The sequence below is a fragment of the Arachis ipaensis genome, chromosome B3 (assembly GCF_059453495.1).
Source record: "Arachis ipaensis isolate K30076 ecotype BB chromosome B3, ASM5945349v1, whole genome shotgun sequence".
Lineage (NCBI taxonomy): Eukaryota > Viridiplantae > Streptophyta > Magnoliopsida > Fabales > Fabaceae > Arachis > Arachis ipaensis.
In genome coordinates, this window is record NC_142438.1 from 35,947,369 (window position 1) to 35,967,644 (window position 20,276).

At 33.7% G+C, this 20,276-nt stretch overlaps 1 pseudogene across 1 annotated transcript; it reads right to left on the reverse strand.

The window, feature by feature from the left end:
* Positions 1-4,469: 4,469 nt before the first annotated feature.
* On the reverse strand, positions 4,470-7,095 carry LOC107630256 (receptor-like protein kinase THESEUS 1 pseudogene; annotated as a pseudogene). The gene has a single exon (XR_015907020.1). The product of XR_015907020.1 is annotated as a receptor-like protein kinase THESEUS 1 pseudogene (transcript).
* Between the last annotated feature and the right edge of the window lie 13,181 nt (positions 7,096-20,276).

Sequence of the window (20,276 nt, forward strand, 5' to 3'; positions counted from 1 at the left end):
ACAATACTAAGGAAGAAATTATAACCTCTTATTAAGTTAAAACAAAGAAAATCTTAAAACCCACAAACATAAAATCCAATCTAGTAACTAAATAAACAAAAATTAAAATACATTAAAATAAATCAATAACTTTTAAATAATATTTAATCTTTTCATATCACGAATATTTGAAAACGTATCAAAGATAAATATTTTTTATTAAGATTTTGATCGACAGAGCTTTTATTTTTAATTCTTTTCATAAAAATAGAGATCTTTTGAACCGTCTATAAATATGTGTAGTGATGATCTTTATTTTGTTTGTTATATGTGTTTATTTGTACATTTCATATTTCATAAATTGCGTGAGTTATATTTATACTACCAATTGTATACAAAATATTATAATATTTAGTATATATAAAAGTTGGATATATTTATAATTTTTTTTAATTCAAATTAAGAAAAATTTTTAATTATTTTTTATTTATTTTAATTTTAAATATTATTTACTAATGTAATGAAAAAGTAAAAATAACAATAATCACTTGTATAATTAAAATAGATCATTCTAATATATCTATGATACTATATATATTAAGGATTATTATATACAATAAATAATTTTTTATTTTTTGTAATGACCATATAGTTAATTTATGTGTAAATTAACTAATCTTTATAACATATAATTTATTGTATAATTTTTTTTTTCTCTTAATATAAGTAAATTAATAAATTTAAGATATAAGATGTTATGTACATTATTTGGTATTGAAAAAATAAATAAATAGTATAAATTAATTTTTTTATAAAAAAATAATAATAATGATTATTAATTAAGTTAATTATATAATATAAATTATGAATAATTTTTTAAATAATAATAAAAAATAAGACTTACATACTACAAAGTTTATAAAAAAATATAATAAATCAACTCTCAATTAATTATATTTTAATCCCATAAAAAAATTATATATTAGATATTATTTACATACAAATATAATATATTATCAATTTTTAAGTTATAATTAATTTTTAGTCTAACTTTTGGTAATTAAAATTTAAAAGATTCTAATTATTAAATGCTAATTATTTTGTATCGAACCAATTTTTTTTTTATTGAAATTGAAAAAATGCATGTGAGTTGTGAATCAATTTTGAATTCAAATTTAAATTTGAATAAGAAAATAACACATTATTTTAAATTTTATGTTACTAATTAAACTTAATTTTAAAATAAAAAATTATTTTATACATTGTTGAATAATATGATCATTTGCTTTTCTTTAATGACAATTATTGCCAGATAAAATAGTGTAAGAAATTGAGAAAAATGTATTTACCAATTTAGGGGATAATAATTCATTTTTCAATAGAATATATTATATATTGAATAACAAAAGTTATTATTATTTCTCTTCACTCAAACTAATACTCAATGATGGTATTTCGGTAATGTTACCAAAAAATATTAATTAATCTAATAACTTTTATAATGACATAAGTCTATAAGTTTAGAAACTTAAAAATCATGTCATAAAATGTAAAGTTTTAATAGGTAGCAACATTAATTATATTGTTTTGACTTTAAGAATGAATATGATACCAATAAATAAAACTGTTTCAAATAAATTTTAACAAAGATAAATCTTTATAAGTATTGCTATCAATGAGAAATTATTCTATTTTAAAGACAAATACTTTTTTTTTTACGATATTTTCTAACTCTGTAAACCAATAACTAATCCATCACGGATTGAAACTCCATTTATTAAAAATCTGCTATTAGCCAATAGATTACTACATACAACGTGAAATTCAAATTCCTAATACTTACTTAAACAAACGAGTGAGATAACTACATAATTAATCTAAATTGATTAAAACAAATACTAATATTTTTAATATTTTTAACATTAAAATTTGTTAAACTTTAATTTTAATTATAGCTTTGTAAAATATTTATAATGATAATTACTATATATTACTTTTTATTTAATTTTTTAATATAAAAACTTCATATATTTTTATAAATTATTCAAGGTAGGCCATAGAATCATTGGCACTGATAAATGGTTTATTGGCAGTGCTCGTCTGAATACCATTAAATAAAAAAAAATTAATAAAAAAAATATTTTTATTTTTTGGTGTGTTTAGTAAATTTCTAATAGTGAAAGTAAAAGTACTAAAAAAATATTTTTTTTTGAGAAGTTACAATTTATATTTTTTTAAAAGATCTTTTTTTCTTTAAAAAGATACTTTTTTCAAATAATAAATGAACAAAAAAGTAATTACATCCATTATCTCAAGTTATGGATCAAACCAATTCATTAACCCAAATAGTTCATGGTAGAAAATTGAGTTATTTGGGCTTCGGAGGAGTGACGGGACGAAGTGCTAGTTTTCGGATACGAGATATCCATCCTAGTCATTATGGACGCATTTGTCCAATTGATACGTCTGAAGGAATCAATGTTGGACTTATTGGATCTCTAGCTATTCATGGGAGAATTGGTTGTTGGGAGTCTATAGAAAGTCCATTTTATAAAATTGATAAGAGATAAAAAAAAAATACGGATGCTTTTTTTACCACCAAGTAGAGATGAATACTATATGGTAGCTATAGAAAATTCTTTAGCACTGAATCGAAGTATTCGTGAGGATTAGATTGTCCCAGTGCGATATCGTCAAGAATTTCTGACTATTGCATGGGAAGAGGTTCATCTCCGAAGTATTTTTTTCTTTCAATATTTTTTTATTGGAGCTTCGCTCAATCCTTTTATCGAGCTATCCAAACATAATTGATAAATAAAAAGATATTTTTATATGAAACATCTAAAAATAAAATTATTTTTATTTTTATAAAAAATCTTTTAAAAGAATATCATTTAAAAAAAAATCTTTTTTAAAATTGACACTCAAACAAGCCCATAGTAGAGCTCAAATATCTTCTAGACGTATCAAGATTTTAATAAGGTCGAAAGGCATATAATTTGTCTTGGTGGAGGAGAATGTTTTTTCTTGATGTTTTTTATAATTCAAGAAGACAGATTCTTTTCATTTAAGTTTATGCGTCACCAATCACTGCCAATGGGACGATCTTGAGATAAAACTAGCTTAAAAGATCAAAATCATCGTTCGGAAATAAGGGATAAATATTGTTTTGGTTCCTAATGTTTAGGGTCAGAATCGAAATCATCTGTCACATAATTTTTTATTTAAAATTATCTCAAACGTTTTATTTCGTATTAAAATCATCCTTTTAATTTTTTATGGATAAAAATATCCTCCACCACCACCACCACCTCCCTTACTCCCACCAAATACTAATAATCAGATTCAAGAACACGAACAATAAGACATTATTCAAATTCAGAAACAACAACATCAAATTCAATAACAAAATCAACACACAACAACAATAAAATCAGAAAATAACAAATCAAAATCAGAATTAGAAGCAAAAACAGAAGTAGAAGCAGACACAAAAATAGAAAAAACAAAAGCAGAAGATCAATCAAAAACAGAAAACAGAGACCAAAGCAAAAAGCAGAAGCCAAAACAAGAAGCAGAAGCAGAAGCAGAATCAGAAATAGAAAGGTGCAGCGGCGAGGTGAGACAACGAGGTCGGTAGCAGTGGCAGCAGTGGTAGAGCGTGACGGCGAGCTCTCTCCCTGGCTCGCGTCTCCTCTCTCCTTCACAAGCTCTGATTCCTGACGGCGGCGACAGCGGCTCCAAGCTTCGCCGGCGCTGTCCCCCTCCTCCCTCCCCTTCCCCTTCCCCTTTTCCCTTTTCCTCCCCCCTCCTTCGCGCCCTTTCCCCTTTCCTTCCCCCTGCGTTCTTTTTCTTTAGAAAAAAAAATATAATTTTTTTTATTAAAATAAGGATAATTTAGTAATAAAATTAAAAATTTTATTAAAAATGACGATTTTAATACGAAATAAAACGTTTGGGATGATTCTAAATAAAAATTTCGTAAGGGACAGTTTCGATTCTGACTCTAAACGTTAAGGACCAAAACAATACTTACTCCCGAAAATAGTGGTAGAGTACTCCAAATTAAAGTCATCAATATACAAATTATTTACTTATATTGTTTAGAAAAAATGTTACGTAAAGTGTAATAACTAATAACTAATTGACTATTATACCTAATAACTGCGAAAAGATAAAATTAAAATTACATATACTAGACTATGAAAAAAACCTTAAAATACATATTCTTTCGTATTTTGTTTTCTGCTTTCTGTTTTTGTTTATAATTATCATGTATAGTTGTTAAAACTAGTCGTTTATACAGTATTTTTAGTTTGTTTATACTTTATACCGGGTCAATTTGATGTGAGCTACTAAAGATTTAAAATCGTTATAATTTGAAATCGTTATTTGCTGCATAACAGCATTAGTGACAATACTGCAGCAGTGTAGTTCTAAAAGTCTAAAAGGCCCAACAGTTTGCTTAAGAATGCTAAAGTAGCTTCTCAACAAAAGACCAAAAAAAAATTAGCTTCTCAACCAGAACAACAAATAAAAGCGTGTGATGAGATGAAAACATAAAAGGACACGAAGAGAAAAACAGATAGCATAGAAATACTTGTAACATGCCACCTCAATCCTGTAGTATAAGTTCAGGCAATAAGTTTCCCAGAACAATATTTTCTAATATTTAAGGAGCAACATCAGAAAGAAATTAAAAAGCTTTTGCTGCATTATTATTAACGCTCTCAATACTGGAACCATCTTCGTGGATTGAAGCTTCATGTAAATGTAGAGCATACTTCAAGCTCCGCAACACTTCACCCATGGTTGGCCTGTTAGAACCATATTCTTGTAGGCATTTTCCCACTATGTCACTAAATTTTTCGAGCGAGTTTTGATCTATTTGGTCCTTTATGGAAGGATCAATTATGGCTTGCAACATCCCTTTTCTTTTGCAAAGGATTCCCCAATCTGCTAAGTTCATTTGCTCTCTTGGAAGAGATTGGTCAATGGTTGGCCTTGCACACAACACTTCGAGAAGAACTACCCCAAATGAATAGACATCACATTTTTCTGTCAATTTTTCCGTCTTAAAATATTCAGGATCAAGATACCCAAAAGTGCCTTTGACATTAGTACTAACATGTGTTTGATGGTCAAGTGGAGCTGTTTTCGAAATGCCGAAGTCTGAAACCTTAGCCACGAGGTTCTCATCAAGCAATATGTTAGTAGACTTCACATCGCGGTGGATGATTCCCCCGGGTGCTCCTTCGTGAAGATAATGAAGGCCTTTGGCAGCTCCAATGCAAATCTCAAGTCTCTGCTTCCAACACAGGCTTGGCAATTTGGTATCGTATAAATGATCTCTGAGTGCCCCATTCTCCATATATTCATAAACCAATATCATTTCAGAATTCTCCTCACAATACCCTATCAAAGAAACAAGGTTCCTGTGACGAATCTTAGACAAAACCATGATCTCTGTTTCAAACTGCAGAAGGCCTTGACTTGACCCTGATTTACTGCGCTTCACAGCTACTCTTGTACCATTCCTGAGGACTCCCAAGTATACATTGCCGAAACCACCAGTTCCAATTATTTGTTTCTCGTCGAAATTCTCGGTTGCCAATTGAATATCATGCAAAGAGATCTTTAGTCCAAGATTAACGTTTCTCTCACTCGTTCTGTTTGGAGAACCCTCTCCTACAATGGTAGGAATTGACAACACATCAGAAGGCCTCTGTTTACGGATCTTAAGATGCCAAACTAACCCCAAGACTACCACCAAAAAAATTAGCACCAAGCATCCAATAACTGAACCTAACACCAGAAGAAGACTATGGTGGTTGCCATTGGATTGGTCCGTTAGGGGACGAAAATCTGTTGAATCGTTACCCATTACCATTATTTCTAGTCCGCTTAAAAAGGCTCTGACAATAAGGGAAGATTGTTGTGGCTCTACACTAATCCTCATGAAGCCTGAATCATCAGAGTGTACCAAAAAATCATAATAATAAGGAGCAGGCAATAGTTGAGACACTAACGTGTCATTATTTACAAACAAAGTAAACTGGTCATAAATGTATAGACCAAAGATTGTAAGACCATCCTGGATATTCCAAATGTCACAAAAGTGAACTCGAACAAGGTGGTCTACATTCATGTCAACTGGAAGAACCCAAGTTATGTTTTGAGAGGTATCATTAGTTTCTCTAGCTGTTTGGTAGATAACACGGGGCGCTGTATAATAATTAGCATTTGGACCATCAGAGTCTTTACCAACCAGGAATGTTATGTTACCAGGGAATTCAAAATTCCTCACCTGATTAACAAGGTAAGTTTCATCCGAGCTCCAGAGCCTCAATAATGGGTCTTCCCCTCTTGGGATGACACGACCGCCGATGTTAAGCCTGTATTTGGTCTCCAACACTCGGGAAAGCACGCCGCTGTAGGTGGACAAGGAATCTTGTCCAATGGAAGGTTGCGGATTGAAACGCGAGACTTGATTGGCAATTAAGAAGCGGGGGAGTAAGAAGAGTTCAATGGCATTCACGAATGCAAACGAGTCTGTCTGAGGAGTAAAAATAAGTCTGAAGCTTCCTGCAGTTATGTTCATGAAGAACTCTTTGACCGAAGCAGAATTGGTATGGTTCTGGGCCTCAAAGTTTTGCAAAAGCCCAAATCTATGTACTGAGACACTGAATGTGGCAGAAGGGAGATTACTTGGGGATTTGAAAGCAAGGAAGTGAAGGCGTAGTAAGTAAATGCCACTGATCTTAACTGGGAAGTCATACCAAGATTGATTTGGGAAGATTCTTGCTGTTTGGTAGAGAGGTGAAGACACTGAGGATTGGCTGGTTTCTATCTTGCTTGTGCTGCTAAAATTGACTAAAGAGTTTGAGTCACCAGTGTAAATCTTTCCGCTTTCAACAACATTGCTGTGCGACCCACAATTGATACAGTACTTGTCTGGTGGAGTGCACCCAAGTGATGAGAGGAAAAGAAATGATGACAGTTGAAGAAGTTGCAGCAAAAGTGCACTCAAAGATGAGTATTGAATTATGTGTAATTCATGAGTTGCCATGGAAAATTGGTGCTTAATTTCAGATATGAATTATGATGATGGTATTTGGGACTGAAAACTAGCGGTAGTGGAGATTAATTAATCAAAACCATAAACTGTTAAGAGGAAGACTTCAGATAAGGACATAAGGTCAACTGTTAACTTTGATTTTTCTTCATTTCCTTGATGATTTTTCTTTCTTTCTGTTTTTTCTTAGTCCATTAATTTGTATGCATGGGTGAGTCAAGACAATTAGAAATTTAGAAGTCTTTGTAAACGATTGAATTGGTTCGAGACATCTTTCCATCATCTTTCATATATATTTAGCTAACTTGTGTCATAAAAATATATTTTAAATATATAATAATAATTTTTTATGTTTTTAATATAGTAAATAAATTAAAAATATAAAAAAGTTATTTTTTCAACAAATTTTATAAAATATTTTTTTATAGTATTTATAATTTATTTTTTAGGACACAAATTAACAAAATCTTAATTATATATATCGATTTCGTCATTTATAAGAAAAAGTTGAGTTTGGAGTAGATTTTGATCATTTTCATACAGTTTAATTGTTCTGTTAGTTTTTATAATTTTATTAAATTTGTAATTAAATTTTTATATTCTTTTTCTTTCAACTGAGTTTTTATGTTATTTTTAATTTTGTAATTAGGTTTTATTGTGTCAAAAATATTAACATTAATGGAACATTCCTCCCAAAAAATATATAATCAAAGATTTAATTAGGTTCTTTTTTGTAAGTACCTTTAATTTACAAAAAAAAATTCATTAACTATAATATTTTTTACATTAACAAAGATCTAATTACAAAATTAAAAATAACGTAAAAACCCAATTAACTAAAAAAAATATAAATACCTAATTACAACTTTAATAAAATTATAAAAACCAACAAAATAATTAAACTTTTTAAAACAAAATTCTTAACTTATTTAAGAGTTACACACAGGTACAAAAGAAAATTTTAATGAGTCCTGCTAGGGAGCCAATGGCTTATTTGTACAATGTGTACAATGTGCTATATGAGTTATAAAATGAACATCACTCATAATATTATTTTGGGGTTCACCAAGGATCGAATTCTTGACTTTCCGGATCTAAAGCTCTGATACCATGTCATAATACCACTCATCCCAAAAGCTTACACTGATGGAAAAAAGTAACATTAATGGTTATATCTCTAATACTCTCTAAACCTCCATTATACGCATTGTACAAATATTCTATTGGCTCCGCATACTTTTCCAATTTTAATTGTCATTTTAAAAGATGTTATCAGTATCCACCAAGATTTCGTTTCATTGCCATGCGCGCGGAAATTTCATGGACAACCTATTATATGATACTTGCAATGAACATGGTATTTGTCAACTGGACTCTACAATTCTAAACTAGGCTACTTCCAAATATTGTAATTTTTCACTCTCCATTCGCACGGCTTCCCTCTTCGTAAACCTATGACCTATACAAAACTCGAGACTCCATCTATGTTGTAACCGTCATCACTGATGTTGGTAAATGAATTATCATCCTACATCGCGTTAAGGTCCAACGTCTAATACTAGGAAGAACCGACAGATCTAGAACAGGGAGTAGGGGTGGAAGAAGGTATCGAACTCCTCGATTGACCGAGGTCTTTGGTACAAATCGATCCTCATTGTTACTCTCATTGGGTACATGGATCTCCGCGATGTATTTCTCATTTGACTCATCATCATTCTCCATGTAATTCACAAGATTGGCATATTGGAGTAAAGGAGCTGCAAGTGGCGGACCATCTTGCATGGTGTTAAATGTAAACCCACATAATTAGTGAATAATTAGTGAATAAATTAATTATTAACTAAGAAAATTACAAAATAGAATTTTATAGTTTAATGAGAAAAATTAATTAAATATAAATTTTGACATTAATTTCAAAGAATTTGGTCTAAAATTGAGTCGAACGGACCGAACCAGGTGAACCGAACCCGTATTAGGCCCAAGGCCCAATCCAACATACTTAAGAACATGAGTTTCAGCTCATTCTCCTTCCTCTTCACGAATGTCACGCTGAAACATACATAAGGGAAGGGAAGAAAAGTTCCAAACCCTTGGTCCCAATTCAAATCTACATATCTTCCAACTCCGAGTTTCAATCGCCACACCGTTTGCGACCATGCATCCACGGCGTCGAGCTCTACAAAGTCCAGTATTTAATTAGGTAAGGAAGTTATTTTTTAGTTTCGATTCTTTTCTCCCCCAATTTCGAAAATCCTATGATTTAGGTGTTGAGATTTTGTTGGCTTTAATGTTTAGGATCAAGCTAACTTAGTGGCTTTGCCGGATTTTGACCCAATCTTTCGTCAGTGAGGTGAGAATTCTCAAACCCTAATAAATTTCTTGATTAATTGTGATTGAGCATTAAGTTGGTGCATTTGAATATAGTAATGTGATTTAGGTAGTGTATATATGTAAATTGGAGCGTATTTGTGAATATTGGATGCTTGGTGGAGTTTTGGGTGCTGTTATCTTGGAGATTGAGAATCTTGGGACTGAGTTTTGTGCCAATTTGTGGTGTCTTTGGCTTAGGGAAGAAATCGGGCAAGGTATGATTTTGGTTTCTCGTATGTAATATATAATGTCTTGTGAAAACTTAGGTTAGACGACCATAAGATAAGATGAATCATATGTTGGTGTATATGTGGTAGTTTTGATTATTGAATTATGTGTTGTTTGATGTGGATATTAGGTATGTTGTTGTTAAATGGATGCAGTGAATTGGTTGATAAAATAGTGATTATTATGAATAACAATGATATATTGATGATTGAGTATAGATGTGGTGTTGAATGTGAATGGTTGGGGTTGAAATTGATGAAATTGTGTATGGAAGTGTTATGATGTGAATGTAAGATAATCATATGCGATTTGGTATATTTGGAGTTGTTTAAAGGCTTGGAGTGTTGATAATGAGTTATGATTTTGGTAAAATAGAGGTCGGAGAAGTTTTGTAAAAAACTAAATTTTTGGCCAAATTTTGGCGAGCCATAACTTGGCTTCCGGACTCCCAAACTTTTCCAAACTTGTTTGATATAAAAATTGGGTCTGTGAAGTTTACACTGTTTGAAGAACGGATGAAAAATAAATTTTAACGAAAGAGTTATGTACGTCAAAAGTTGGAGATGTAAAATGTGAAATCTGCACCTTAGTAACTTTTTAAAGAAAATGAAGGGGGCGCGTAGGCGGGCTTATGGCTGCGTACGAGGCCATCCGCTCTGTTTGGCGCATGCAGGCAAGTGTCGCATACACGGTGTGGGAAAATAAGGGCACTCACGTACGCGGGAATATAGCCGCTTATGCGGTCATTCGCCTCTGTCCAGTGTACTCGCGTACGCGGACAAGGGGTGCTTATGCGAGCTGGGAAAAATACCACATCCGCGTACGCAGGACCCTTTTTTCAGCAAATTGAGTTTTTGTGTTTTAAACATGATTTTAAATCTCTAAACCTCTATTTTTACTCCTTTAGACCCTAAATATTAGTTTTAAGTTTAGTGAAGAGATTAAGTTATGAGAAAGGGGTAACTTGGAAGTGAAGAAAGCTTGAGACATGATGAATTATGAATAGGAAGTGCAAAAATGGGGTATGTATGAGGTATTTGGCCTTAATGAAATTGAATGAATGATGATTTGGCTGGCCATGATGAATATGAATGAATGAATATGAATTTGAATGTGGCTTATGTACTTCTTTATCTGAGATACGAGTTTTCTTGGGTAAGATGCAATGGCTTGCCACCACGTGCTCTAGGTCGAGACTCGATACTATGTTGACCCTACGTCGCAAGATGGGACCGGGCCCTTTAACGCCCCGAAAATTCTCCCAATGAGCAGAATTTATTTATGAATGAGAAAAAGCTATGCATAGACTCTTGGAGATGCGCACACGGGAGACTGTCCAGGGTTTAGCAGCCGAACATGTTGAGTTGGTTTTATAACCGATAGATGAGACTCATCAGCGATAGGACAGGAATACATCATATGCATATGCTTGTTTTGTTTGCTTGTGCATTAATTAGGTCTGCCTATGTGAATCAATATGATATTTGTTATACTTGTTACCTGCATTAACTGTACTCTAATTGTGTTTTCCTTGTCTGTTTTGTTTGTCTGTGTGGCTCTATTGGTGTTTTGGAGGGTTTTGGAAGAAGGAGAAGGATTTTGGAGGGGTTTAGTTAGAGTTTGGTTAAGTTTAAGAACCTTAGAGAACCACCCTACGTATGGTTTCTGTTTAAAATCTTTAAGTTTTATAATATGAGCGTCGGAGTTCTAGGATCACCTCTAGCTTTCCCAGGACCTTATACCTTATGTATGTAGCACCTTACCATGCTGAGAACCTCCGGTTCTCATTTCATACAGATATTTGTATTTTTCAGATGCAAGTTAGAGGCACCTCGCTAGGTGTCTGGAGTTCCTGTCATAGCGGAGTTGGAATGTCGTTGTTGGGTTATTTTGTTGTATATATATATATATAGACTCCTCCTTATTTTGCTTAGCTCTTGTACCTCGTAGAGGCTTTTGATGGAGAACTAGGATTATTTCAAGTACTTTATGACTTGGGATTTATATGTATGTATGTAAATATTCTTCGGCCAGCCTTAGCTTCGCAGGTTGAGCTCGGACCCTCTACTCTCATTGTCTATATATATATATATGCATATGTACCTATACTTTTTTCGTACGCAAGTAAATGTTATTCCTGAGTGTTGCACTTTTAATTTCACAGTTTTGCTTTAACTATCCTTTAAGGCTCCTCGAATAGTATATTCTTTCAATTATTATACGTATATTTGTTTTATTTTTTAGGTCGTAATACCACACCACCTCTTTTTTATGGTTTAAGCGTAAAACTCTGTGTGGTAGTGTGTTACATTATGGTATCAGAGCAGTTCGTTCCTATAGAGCATGAGGGACGGATGGACTATGCTTCTTGGCATACTCTGAAAGTCTTTACATGCTAAATTAGGTTATCTATCTGATATATGTAGCATGAATGTTCATGAGCATGCATTTGGGACTTTGAAGCACTAAACTTGCGATATTAAGACTGATCAACTTGATATCACTTGTTTGGTGTGAACATGAACCATATGGCGACTCGTGGACGTGGTCGTGAGCAAGGTAGAGGCAGAATAGGTAATGCGAACCCTGGTACGGTGGGAAACGACCCTGTAGACTTTATGGCTGCCCTGGAAAACATGGCTGCGGCTATGTAGGCGACAGCTGAAGCGTTCAGGAATTAAATGAAAAACGGAAATGGGAATAACGGTGAAAAGGGGCCGATGACACTTGTTACTTTTCTGCAGGTGCACACTCCGACCTTCAGAGGGACCACAAACCCTACTGAAGCTGATAATTGGCTTCAAGCAATGGAGCAGGCTCTGTAAGCTCAACAGGTTCTCGAACAACAATAGGTGGAGTTTAGGACCTACCAGTTGCAGGGTGAAGCCCAATACTGGTGGCAGGGGACACGGCGTATTCTGCAACCAGATGACACTGTGATATCTTAGGAGGTGTTTCGAATGGAGTTTTACAGAAAATATTTTTCTAATTCAGTTAGGAATGCTAAAGAGCTTGAGCACCTTATATATTATCGAAGTTCTAGGATTGCCTCTGGCTTTTTCGGGACCTTATATATTATCTATTTGGGCACCTTTACCATACTGAGAACCTCCAGTTCTCATTTCATACATATGTTGCTGTTTTTCAGATGCAGGTCGAGAAGCACCGCACTGAGCATTCTGGAGACCTTCTAAAAGCGAAGAGCTATATTTTGGGTTTAGCGTTATGTTCTGATTATATATATATATATATATATATTAACATAATTGTTCTCCACTCTCTTGTATTTTTTACTTTGTCCCTCCTAGAGGTTGACTTGGAGAAACAGGTATTTATTTTACAATTTGGGGTTGCATTCTGGGTTATGTATATATATATATATATATATATATATATATATATATATATATATATATATATATATATATATATATATATATATATATATATATATATATATATATATATATATATATAGACATATATATGTAAGCATACTCTGGCCGGCGTTAGCTTCGCAGGTCGAGTCAGAGCTTGTTATCTGTATTTTGGAATTCTGATCCATATGTATATGTTTTAAACCTTTCTTTCAAAACTTGCTTATCCATCTATGCGTAACTTTCATGAGTGATGCATTTCTGTTTCGTTTTTTATTAACTTCTCTTTCAAGACTCCTAGTTACAACTTCCTTCAATTATATTACATTAGTATTTTTTAATTTTAGAGGTCATAATGCCTCGCCACCTCTGGTTTACGTCCTAGGCGTAAAGCTTTGTGTGGTACGGTGTTACAATATGTATGTTTATCGAGAAATAGATTACATAAGATGAAAGTGATAAAGATTATCTCTAAACTCATTCATGCTGATGTTTCACTACATAGCAAAGTAACAGAAGAACACTTTGAAAGAACTAGCAGTGTCCATGGATTTAGAAGGAGATGATTTATCATTATTGTTAAGCTCAGTAGTAGTATTTTTAGACTTATTTCTATATTATTTCTTTGACTTTTTTATCCGAAATCAGTTGTGTACTCTATTCTTGATAGACTTGTCTTGATCACTATTGAATTTTTTCATAGGATTGTACACTACAAGATACTTTTGCCTGTAGAAGTGATAACCGTCGCCGTCATAAGTAATCTTCAATATGGCGAAAGTCTCAAGTTCGCTCGAAAGTGGAGAAAAGAGGATCAAGCCATCTTCTGCTCCAATCACCGCTCTCTTTCTTTGAATCTACGTTGATTAGGTTCTTTTAAAATACTGTCATTAATTTGGCCTCTCCATAAGATTTGTTGTTATCATCTTTGCTCTGATTGGGATTTTTGTTTTTTCTTTTAAGCTCTCCTTGCAACCTCAGTTCATGGATGTTGGATAGCGATGCATCTTCTTTCTTCTTAGTCAATTCAAAGCTTTACTTTTTTTTTACTTAAATATTATCTTTCACCAACAAGTTCTATTTGAATATTTTTTTTTATTTTGGCCTCTATATATAATAGTGTTTCGAAATTTCTAATAAGATAAACCACATTTAACAACTTTTTATCTTATTTTTAAATTAAATTTTAATTTATTAAATAGTGTGATTTTTTTAATTTAATTTAATTTAGTTTAATTTAATATTATCTATATATATATATATATATATATATATATATCTCATTCAAATATTATTTTTAAATATTTAAAGATAGAATTATATTGCAGAAGAATAAAAAATTTTATTGATTGAAGATTTAAAACAGTTTCAGAAGATATATAATATATAGATAGATTTTGAAATATATAAAATTTCATGTGTACGATAAAAACTTTACTTGATTTGAAAAATTAATAATATATACCTACTGTTTATTTATTAATAATATATCTTAAAAATTTGAACATTATAATTTTTTCTTCTCCTAATATAAATGATGGTGTCAAAGAACAGCATAAAATAAGATGGTGAATTTAGAACTTTGAATAGATTGGACAAGATCCTTTTTTTTCTATTTAATCTTTAATTTTTTCACTAACATATGTAATTGTTATAAAAAAAAAGTTATTATTATTATTATTTGACATATAGCACACATAATTTACTAAGTTATTAGGACCATAATTAGAATATTTACAAAAAGACTAATTTAAATCATATTTATACATTTAAATATTTGATTGATTTATTGACGGTTTACAAAAGACTAATTTAAACCATATTCATTTAAATATCTGATTGATTTATTGACTATTGTAATGACCAGATTAACTTAATATAATTAAGAAAAACACATAAGAATATATTCACATGACAATTTTTTAAAGAGTTATTGTTACACCATTTATAATAAAATAATGAGTTTAATTTTAATATATCGATAGTATAAAATATTTTATATAATCGTGCAAATATATCTGTCTTTTTGAATAATCATTTACATAATTAATAAAAATAGTAGTTATTTTTTATGATGTAATGTTACGTAATTAAATACACGTATAAAATTATTTTACATTACATAACATCAAAATTAAATTTCTAAAAATAATATCCTAAATCTTAGTTGATTTTACTTTAAAATTACCACAGTTACATGACATATATGTGAAGTTTTAATTTTTTTTTTCTAAAAGTAGTAGATTATATTTCATTAATTATTAAAAAATAAAATATAAAGATGTCTAAAAATAAGACAGCATAATAAAAGGTGGAGATTTTTTAAAATAATACTGACATGGTTGAAAATGAAAAAAAAATATCAGAAAAAAAAAAGAATAATAGGTCAAATTGAATAAGACTAAGAGTTTGCCTCATGAAGATGATCTAAACTGGGAGTTCTTTAGATTTACGGAGCAACTTGACAGAGTTTGCTAGAATGACAGACGGCATTGAAGTAGAACCTTAAAAAATTAACTGGTTGCGAGCTTTCCAGCAGTTCCAGCAAATGATGGCAGCAATTGAGAATTACGATCAACATTTTTCAACGGGTTAAGCATCTTTGCTGATGCAGCCCACCATGTCCAAAAATCATTAGGACTGTGAGGGGAAAGACAGTCACGGAGATAACTCTGAGACCATACTTCTTTAATCCTACAGCAATCGATCAAACAATGAGCGATCAAACAATATGAGACTTTTAATTATTTATATATGAATTTTCATTTATATTATGCACACAAAAAATTAGTTATTATGTATTTATATATAAATATATATAATTTTTTCTCAAAAATAAAGTGATATTCATTTATTATGAAAAATAAACATGAGTGTGAATCCAAATCAGACTAAACAGCAATGTAAAAAAGAATTCAAATAAGGAAGTTTCTATGATGAGAAAAGTATTTTCTAGTCCTCGAAGGATGTGGATACTTTTCAAATTGTAAAAAAATTTGGGATTGTTTTAAAATTATGTATCCATACCTAACAATCGCTCAACTACCTATTCAAAATCCAAACAAAGTCCATGGAGAGCCCAAGCTAGCGGGAGAAGATCCTCTCCTGTGCCAAAAAAAAAAATGACACTCTTCGGTACTAAATCTCAGCCTTTAATTAATGGTAACGGTGATAATTATAGTTGTTTTACGACATCATTTTATTTAACCCACAAGTTATCTTTGCCTTCTCTTTAGGTATGTTAAACCTTTCTTCTACCAGGCCTTTTTTCTTTCTTGTAAGTTTCATCTTTACAAACTACAGGCCATCGAATTTGATGTTCATGATGCCACTATGCTTCTGACCTTAGATCTTTTGCTTGACCCTCCTTCTTCTTCACACAACTCCATCTTTTCGGGCTTGATGTTGAGGTCGATGATGCCACTGTCATGTTTGACCTCATAGAATTGAGTTTATTCACACTTTATTGCTTAGACAACAAATCGTAACACCTTCCAATCTATTCAAGTGATCAATGCACCTAAGCTATTGATATTGATGAACGAGACTAACATCTAGTTGAAGAAACTAATAACTTGTGTATATCTTGAAAAAAATTTTGTGACCAAGATGAGGTGAATGGCAATGATGAAATGCAAATAGTTTGGCATGAAGCTCCTTATGCTAAGTAAAAAATCTTTCAATTTTTAATAATATTTTAAGATGGAGCAATAATGACAAACAAGAAGTAATTTATGAAAAAGAGCATCCTCATTCAAGACTTGAATCTAGACCCCACGATTAAACCGAAGTGGAGTTAACTAAGGACATATCATGGAAGCCATAAAGCTTGTTCTTGGTGCTGGGATTCAAGTTCAACACATTGAGAGAGATGATTAGTATTGGGTTTGGGTTCAGGCTGGTTGGTGTTGCGGGTTTGGGTACGGTTTTCGTTAGCCCAAGACCCAAAAAAAAAATATTCAAACAAAGCCACAGCAAACATTTGCCACATTCCATTCATTTACTTCAAAGAGCTGAAGGTTTTTCACTATCTATATTATTTTATTTTATTAGGAATTCATAAATTCAACATTGCAATTTTTTTTTTAAAACTAAGATAAAAAAAACTAGGTAATAAGAATTGATCGGGACCACTACAAAGTCGGCATTATAAACCATAACTCGGCAATTTACGTTATTATTCGGCGTTACAGTCACTGGTCGGCAATCAATGTCATTTATTGGAAAGTGACGTTACAAATCAGCTCAACGGACTACTTCACAAAATGAAACGTCTAAACTAACATTCACCCTTATTATTGCTCTTGAATACGGGCAATAAAGCAGGAACGTAACCAACTTATACACTATCATCTATAAAAAGGTATGATCTTCTATCCTAAGGAGGATAAGAAATTCTCGATACTAACTTAAGCTTCGGAGTGCCTTTGCAGGTATACTCCCCCCTTGTTTCTTGCTCAAAGCCCTACGCGATTCACTCTTGGAGAAAAGCTCGGCTTATCACGGTACTTGAGAAGTCGGCCCCGAAGGTAATAGCTCGGAATCAACTTCCAGAGACTAAGCTCTCATTCTCCAGGTATCCATACAGGAACAATTGGCGCCCACCGTGGGGCCGAGAATATAAAACTCTCTTCCTATATTATCGGCCTCAAATTTCCCATCTTGAAGTCATGGCTGAACAACCTCCACCCTCGCCATCCGAATTGCTCCGGATGGTGACCGAGTTGCGACAAGTCGTGGCTGAAGAGAACCAAAGAATGGCAAATCAAATCGCCAACTTGAATAATGCTCGAACTGAAAATAATGATCGACAAGAACGGACAGAAGAAGCCGAGCAGCAGTCAGGGACAACACATGTCTCAGACACTGCTCGGAACGAAGGGGAGCAGCCCGAACATAATGAAGATACTCAGAAAAACATCGGAGATGACGATCAGGAAACCTCCCCTGGACCATTCACGGCAGAAGTGATGAACTTCGTGCTACCCCGAAGGTTTACCCTGCCAACCACCTTAACTCCGTATGATGGGTTAGGTGATCCGAAGAAATACATCAAAAAGTTCACCTCCATAATGATAGTAAACGGTGCATCTGATAAAGTTTTATGTCGCTGTTTTCCATCTTATTTAGACAGCCCTGCACTTGATTGGTTTTGTTCTTTGCCTGCAGGTTCTATCTCTCGATTCCGAGACATATCAAAACCCTTTGAGGAACACTTTGCTGGATCCGCCATCTACCTCCACGATTCCGATTACCTGAACACAATCAAGCAAGGCCAACATGAAAGCCTCAAGGACTACATCACGCGCTTCACAAAGATAGCCATAAGCATACCTGACCTCCACCCCGAGGTAGAACTGCACGCCATCAAAAGTGGATTAAGACCAGGAAAGTTCCAAGAAACCATTGCTGTGGCCAAACCAAAAACTATGGCCGAATTCCGCGAAAAAGCTAGGGGACAGATTGACATTGAAGAACTTCGACAAGCTCGGAAAACAGAAAGGCCTCACTATAAGGACGACGACAAGCCACGGGACAGCAAGAAGAATTTCAAACCAATCCCACGATATGAGACCTACACCAAATTCAACACCAAGCGCGATGACATCATCAAGGAGATCTTGAATTCGAAGTTAATCAAGCCACCACGAAAAGCTGGCAATTACCCAGATTCAAAAGGCACAGACCGCTCGAAATACTGCTCTTTCCACCAGAAGCACGGACATAATACCGACGACTGCATCATCGCCAAAGACCTGCTAGAGCGATTAGCTCGGCAAGGTCATCTGGACAAATTCATCGGCGGACACATGCAGCGGCGACTATCTGCCCCAGGAGATCAAGGCTCGACTGCACAACATAACCGAGATAGAGACCGACCGAACCATAACCATCCCGAATTACCATCACGTACAATTAACTGTATTTCCGGAGGTTTTGCAGGTGGAGGAGCCACAAGTTCGGCAAGGAAAAGATCTTACCGAGCTATCCTCTCCATCAACACCGACCAATCGCCACCTACATCTCCACAGATAACATTCCAAACAGGCGATCATGACTACAGCATAACAAATCTGGATGATCCAGTCGTAATCTCCCTACAGCTCGGAGATCTCCTCATTAAAAAGGTGTTGCTCGACCCAGGCAGCAGCGCCGATGTCCTCTTTTACTCGACCTTTCAGAAAATGAAACTGAGCGATAATATCATCCGACCCTCCACTGGTGACTTAGTAGGATTCTCAGGTGAGCGAGTCCCGGTTATGGGATCTGTGTGGTTACAAACCACACTTGGTAAGTTCCCTTCATCCAAAACTTCGGACATTCAATACTTAGTTGTTGATTGCTTCAGTCCCTATAATATTATACTTGGCCGACCTTTTTTAAATAAGTTCGGCGCTATAGTATCTACAATTCATCTCTGCGTTAAGTTCCCTTTGCAGGATAACACAATTGCAACCATTCATAGTGACGCCCGAGAGGCCAGGGAGTGCTACAACAATAGCCTCAAAAAACCTCATCGTAACACAAATGCCCAAATCCACAACATCGGCAACATTAACAACCAACACATGTTGGCAGACCTTGATCCTAGAGCAGGAACACTGGAAAGGCCAACCCCAACAGAAGACCTGGATAAAATCTACTTCACAGAAAACACGGATAAATTTACATACGTCGGATCAACATTATCTTCAGAAGAAAAATCTTCGTTCCAAGCATTCTTACAGCAAAATGCCAACCTATTTGCATGGACCCCAGCCGATATGCCAGGCATCGATCCATCCATCATATCCCACAAGTTAGCATTAGATCCATCTATCCGACCTGTAGCACAGAAAAGGAGAAACCTCGGACACGACCGAAAGCAAGCTTCCCTAGAAGAAACCAAGAAGCTCATCAGCGCGGGCTTCATCCGAGAAATCAGATTCACAACATGGCTGGCGAACGTCGTCATGGTTAAAAAACATAACAGTAAATGGCGCATGTGCGTTGATTTCACAGATCTCAACAAAGCATGCCCCAAAGATTCCTACCCTTTACCATCTATTGATCGTTTAGTTGATAATGCCTCTGGTTTTGAGAAACTTAGCTTTATGGATGCATATTCTGGTTATAACCAGATCCAAATGCATCAATCCGATCAAAACAAGACAGCTTTTATTACTGAATATGGAAACTATTGTTATAAAGTCATGCCATTTGGCCTTAAGAATGCAGGTGCAACGTATCAACGTCTAATGGACAAA